This window comes from Bidens hawaiensis, unplaced genomic scaffold, assembly GCF_021521415.1.
Source record: "Bidens hawaiensis isolate Kalapana, Puna unplaced genomic scaffold, B.hawaiensis_p1.1 tig00073559_1, whole genome shotgun sequence".
NCBI classification, from domain to species: Eukaryota; Viridiplantae; Streptophyta; class Magnoliopsida; order Asterales; family Asteraceae; genus Bidens; species Bidens hawaiensis.
In genome coordinates this window covers 10,440-16,897 of record NW_027502795.1, presented here as the reverse complement: position 1 = coordinate 16,897, position 6,458 = coordinate 10,440, and the positions used below count along the sequence as shown (strand labels likewise).

Sequence of the window (6,458 nt, the reverse complement as noted above, 5' to 3'; positions counted from 1 at the left end):
GTACTGTAGTGAATCGAAATGATATCGTTCGAGTCCCCGTCTTAGCTTTTGAACATGTAACAAAAATCCCAAACACCCCTTTAACACTACACTTTTTGTTTATCGACACATTTTCAACACAACTTGATACCGTTAAACGAAATATACAATAACCCAACTTACTAGTATACATTATTTCTACATATACGAGTAGTTAAAAACTTAAAAAAAAAAACACACATAATATACATAGATCTGCATCAGGAAAATTCAAGAGTACGGTCAAACAAACTGACCTAAGATTCCCAGTCTGCTGCATTTGTAAAACTTTTGGTGGCAGAAGACACGTGTATCATCATTGTCACTGCCTCATGAGTTTTATTTAAAAGACTCCAAATTACAATGATACCCTCTCTAGCCGTTATGCAGTATTTCTACTCATCACTCGAGGCCACTTTCGTCATTTCACACTCTCCTCCATCTTCACTGTTGTTTTCATCCTATTGCTGACGCATGTATTATTATTATTCTTATGTATGTATATGTTATATTCACACACACACACAGAGACATAGTTATCTCTAAGTCTAAATCTCTCTCTTAGGGTTAGGGTTTGAAATGGCCACTGCATCGTCTTCTGATCCGGTCATGAAATCGGAAGGCAGCGCTAGCGGCGAGACGAAGGGGAGTAGTAGTTATCAGCAGCAGCAGCAGCTGATGGTGAAGTACAGAGGATTGAAGAAGTCGAAGAAGGAGAGATTAGGATGTACGGCCAAAGAGCGAATCAGTAAGATGCCTCCATGTGCTGCCGGTAAACGCAGCTCTATCTACCGTGGCGTTACTAGGTATTATACGAAATTGATCGGTGATATTTGCCTTTTGAGTGTCTGTTTGAGTTTAATTATGTGAGCGCAGTTGATTTTAGGCGTAATTGCCACTGGAATTGGAAAATTTTTATAAAATTGTTCATCGATTTATTTGTGTGTGATGTGATCTAGATCCACCACAAAACATTGGATGATGTTATACAGATTACAGAATGCATTAAACTAGAAGCATAAGTCTACTAATTGGATTTTAACGGTGCCAGTACTCGAGGCTGCTGCAGCCATATGTGATATTGATGTGAGGCTCACAGTTCTGTTTTGAGCTTGATTTTTGAAACAGTTATTAATTACTATGTGAATTTCGGATTGGAGACGAACTCATTTCTTGATATCTACGGTACCTACACAGCCTAGAATTTTGCAGAATGTTTAGGATCAGCTCGCTTGTACATAATATTTAGTCTATGTATACCTGTATAGAGATATCATAAATGGTTGTAGACAGGTCATTAAGATGTGTGTGTTTCTAGGAAGCTTTTAAACAGTTAAACATGATATGGACCCTGGCCTAGTCTTAGTTGCCTAGTGGTTAGACTTGAACGCTTGACTTGTGGTCAAGGCCAGATGTTTCAACAACTAAGGCAGGTCAAGTCTTCTAAAATATTTGCATGGTTTTATAATATACAGATTTCCCTGTGAACGGTATCGAATGTGATGTAACTTGTAAATTTGTAATCTTAACTGCCTGCCTGATTGTATTTAAAGTATATATAAAGATTTGGAAATCGGCTTTAATTATTGATGAAACGGATATGATGTATAGCACAATTTAATGTATAAAATCAAGGTTATTGCTTCTCACATGTTACAATTTTTTATTGTACAAGTGCTGGATGCAACAATTGTCCAAAGTCACTTTTTTGGCTTCTACATCTTATTTATTGTCTATTTTCCTTCCAAGATTATATATCTTGCACCCTTTTAGAGTTCTGACTTTTGTAGCAAATGATATTAGGCATAGATGGACTGGACGTTATGAAGCGCATCTATGGGATAAAAATACCTGGAATCAAAATCAGAATAAGAAGGGCAAGCAAGGTTCAATCCTCTCTCTGTCTGTATGTTTGTGTTTGTATATCTATGCGTATCTCTGTAGTTTGTATATCTATGCGTATCTCTGTCGTCTGTATATATGTTATGATGATCCCTAATATGATTTCTGTTTTCTTTTTTATGGATTATGGACATGGTTTTTTGGCATCTATTTCAACAGTTTACTTAGGTGAGAATCTAGTTGACCATTTACTGAAATCTGCATTTATTAATACAATAATCTCTCTTTCATATTTATTATCTTATGCTAAACATATCTTTAGGTGCATATGATGATGAGGAAGCTGCAGCCAGAGCATATGATCTTGCTGCCTTAAAGTATTGGGGTCCCGGGACACTGATTAATTTTCCAGTGAGAAATCATACATTCTCATACTACTGTTTCATTTTATGAAAACTGTATTTCATTATTTGATTTTGTTTTTTCACCATATGTTGTTGACAGGTCACAGACTATACAAGAGATCTTGAAGAGATGCAACACCTATCTAGAGAAGATTACCTTGCATCACTCAGAAGGTATAAAGCGCGACTAATAGTCTAATTATTTCTGCTTTAATTTTTCTAACTTTTTTGGACATGAAATTATTGCAGAAAAGGTAGTGGTTTTCTCAAGAGGAACCTCTAAATGTCATGGAGTTTCCAGGTATTTAATTATTAATCATTTTGTCCAAAAGGGAGCCATGTATACTTCAACAAAGTATTGTTAGTTAATTCCTACCTTTTTTTTAGCTAAAATCGTATCATATCACAGATGCGAATAATAAATCTCATTCAACCACCTGGCACATTCTAAATATAAATATGATTAGCTAAAATCATCTTATAATATTATTTGGCTTTCTGTTATAAAACAGTACTAGATGGGACTCGCCCTTGGGCCGAATTGCTGGAGCTGATTACCACAGCCGAATGCATCACGGTAAGCAAGATTTTTGTTCCAGATTCAAAAGATTATCTAGATTATTTTTTAAAATCCTTGTTTACTAATAATTAACTCACTTAATACCCGACGCATCCCTGTTTAGACCCGTACATGAAATATCTGTTTCAACCTGTACTCGTTTTGACCTGTTACCCAACCTGACCACATATTGTGATATTACAATTAGGCTTGTAAACGAATCGATACGAACCTGAACGGAGCATGTTCGTGTTCCTTCTTTTTAACTTAACCGAACAAACAATTGAACACGAACAACTGTATGAACAGGGTTTTTTTGTTCATGTGCATTTATGCTCGTTCGAACAAACTTAACCGAGTTAAAGCCAATTAAAAGTAAGTTGGAGTGAAAAAGCTATTAAAATAGACTAATTCTAATGGGCCTAAAAAATTTAATGAATATAATAATGAACGTACTGAACGTAAATGAACGCAAAGGGATGAGCTTAAACGAATTAAATGAACGAATGAGACATGCGCCGTCCGTTTTAACTAAATGAACAAAAGTTTTTTGTTCATGACTTCCCATCGAACGCTTCACTGAACGTTCGGTTTGTTTACAAGCCTAATTGCAACGCATATACAGTCGCCAAATTATTTGTTTGTGTCCTAACTTATTACGCTGCAGGTGACGATGCAACAACCGAGAGCGAATACGTTGGTGGGTTTTGCATGGATAGAAAAATCGATCTTACACCATACATTAAATGGTGGGGCCCCAACAAATCCTCCCAAAATGAATCTCAAGGAAAAACATCAGAAGAAACAAATCATGGTAGCTCCGAAGACATTGGAACCGAACACAAAACACCAGAATGGGTAACCGAATCTACTGAACCGTATCAACTACCTCGTTTGGGTGTGTCACATGAACCAAAACAACATAAACGGTCTTCAGTCTCTGCCATGAGTATACTATCAAGATCTGCAGCTTACAAAAGCTTACAAGAAAAGGCTTTTAAAAAGGAAGCTGAAAAGGATGTTGAAAATGATGAGAATGAAAATAAAAATAATATCAATAAGATGGATTATGGTAAAGCAGTTGAGAAATCAAGTGATGAAGGTGGTGCAAGTGAAGGGTTTGGAGTTGGATTAGGGTTGGAGATTGATAGGAACACATACCCATTGACTCCTTTCTTGTCTGCACCGCTTTTGACAAATTATAATACCATTGACCCGTTGACCGACCCGATACTTTGGTCAACCCTTGTCCCGTCTCTCCGCACCAGACCTTCTCAGCCTGTGGAGGTCAGTATCTGTTTGATCATTTGTTTTATCTTCTAAATTATTATCGAAATTTAATTTGTGACGTTTTGAATATTTAACATCAGGCTACAAAGACCGAGACGAGTTCAGATTATACTTACTTCCAACAGGAGGATTTGCTACCTACATGATACAATAAAATGTGTGTTATTTTGTCCAAATTCTCTTGGAAAAACTCTTGGATGCATGTACAATGCTTCAGAGGATGGATAACGACTATCTCGTACTGCCTTAGAACAAGACAAAGTTGGTATGTTACCCTAGTTTTGATATAGAGTTTTAAGATATACATATACATGTGTATATATATACACATGTATATGTATGCAGGAATGTGTAAGTAGATGTTTAATAGCAAACATATTACTATCATAGAAGTTTGTATTTATAAAGGGTACACTATTATATGAAGTATAGGAAAGTTTAAAGTTTTTGAAAGATCTTGTAACTTGTAAGTGTGCACCAGAGCCCAAATGTGGGGATTCGAGCTCGAATTCAGATTTTGAAAATCTCATTAGAAGTATGTTTGGTAAAGTAAATGCAAATGAGTAAACAAATATTTATTTTGTTTGATAACACCAGTTTGATTCGAGCTTGGATTTTGATAATGCTCTTTGAGCTTGGATTTCGATAAGCACCAAAGTTTGATTTAGGAGTATTGTGACTTTGTCGTTCAAAAACAAATCTAAAACAGCAATTGAAGTCTATTAGTTGCGTCAAGCCCGTTACGCGCTTATCGTTTAAAGGAGCGTTGTACGTTGGATCCGTGGTGATTCAATTTCTAAAGATGATCTCTTATAAACGTTACATGGAAACATTTCACTTCTCTCCTTTCTCTCGTTCATTCAGGCACTCTTTAGTGGACTTCTTAACATATGTAAGGAATGCTTTAGAGTTGACCTCTTCAACTTATAGAAAGTGACGTCATTTCCTTATTCAAACAAATGGATCTTTTCTACGATACGTTATTAGTTATTAACACATAATGACGACGATGACGGTGATGATGAATCATCATAAGAAGTTAGTAGCTATTAACACATATGCTATGTGTAATCCTTAGAACATCAATTTAATACTCTATTACTAAATACGTTATAAAACAAACATCAAACTAATGTATGATTTTATATGTTCTTAAACCATATGAAACAACCCTAAAAATAGGAAAATCAAGCTTTTGTTGTCGAACTTGGTTTCCTCGGGTGAACATAATACACACCCTAGGAAACACTAATAAGCCATAAAAATAGGGTTTTATAAAATTTAATACATTCAATTGCTAAATATATAAAAATACGCTATTAGTTATTAACACATAATAATGCGTTACTTTCCTTGAGTGAACATTTCAACTTGAAGTGTTACTTTTCTCGGAGTAACACTTCAAGTTGAAATCATTAATTGGCTACATAATCATTATTCTTAAGTGTTACTTTCCTCGGGTGAAGATTTACACATAGTATGTAAATTTTCCTTGCAACCCTAAAAACGATGATCATTATGTTCTTACTCTGAACATGGTGGCTCTAACAGAATAGTTAGATTGTTATATGTAAATTATCCACCCACTCAGCAAAAAAATTTGGGGTGTTACAACCATAATGGAACATATAACAAAGGCTAATTAAAAGTTAGCAGCAGACGCTAATTAAAAGTTTGGGTTCTCTGATAGAGGCCAAGTTCGAGATTGGCTAATCTCCTAAAATAAAATAACACTAAATGTAAAGAGACTTTGTTTTGATCAAATTTTCATGTTCTCCGTTAAAAACCAAATATGCCTTTTATAGGCTAACAAGATACGTAAATAATGCATGAAATAAGGAAGATAGGGTTTGTGGTATAACTACCCACTAATATTTCTAGGAATTGAAATAACTAAAATAAAGGACATAACCAACTAATGCAAATAAACATAGGATTAACTAGAGAACATGGAGCTGATAGTTGTGCATCGTCATTCTCTTTCAACATTACGGTACTAAGTCTTACAAGACTCTATTGTACCCGAGTAATAGTGTCGAGCTACGGATTTATCTTTTATTCGATTTTAGGAGTTGATGAAAATTGTGTGTTTGGTTCGCGGAATGTCTCGGAATTGGATTGAAATTTACATAGGAATTGGAATTTGAAGAACAAATGTTATAAACATTCCAGCAATTTCTAAACTTTCCTTAGACAAGCCGAAGGATAAACAGAAAGGGGGGGGGGGGGGAGATTCCTGCTTGCCTACTTCGCGGATCGAAGGGAGAAGACCTATTCAATAAAAAAGTGCAAGCAAAAAGCATTAGTGAATTACAATAGTTGAAGGATTCGGTTGGAAATCAAAT

General features: G+C 35.3%; 1 pseudogene across 1 annotated transcript; it reads left to right on the top strand.

Annotated features, from left to right (window-relative positions):
- The first annotated feature begins 597 nt into the window (after positions 1 to 597).
- Positions 598 to 4,573, top strand: LOC143606208 (AP2-like ethylene-responsive transcription factor At2g41710; annotated as a pseudogene). The gene is made up of 9 exons (XR_013148703.1): positions 598 to 824; positions 1,822 to 1,904; positions 2,080 to 2,088; positions 2,183 to 2,271; positions 2,365 to 2,438; positions 2,514 to 2,565; positions 2,777 to 2,841; positions 3,491 to 4,110; positions 4,194 to 4,573. The product of XR_013148703.1 is annotated as an AP2-like ethylene-responsive transcription factor At2g41710 (transcript).
- The last annotated feature ends 1,885 nt before the right edge of the window (positions 4,574 to 6,458 follow it).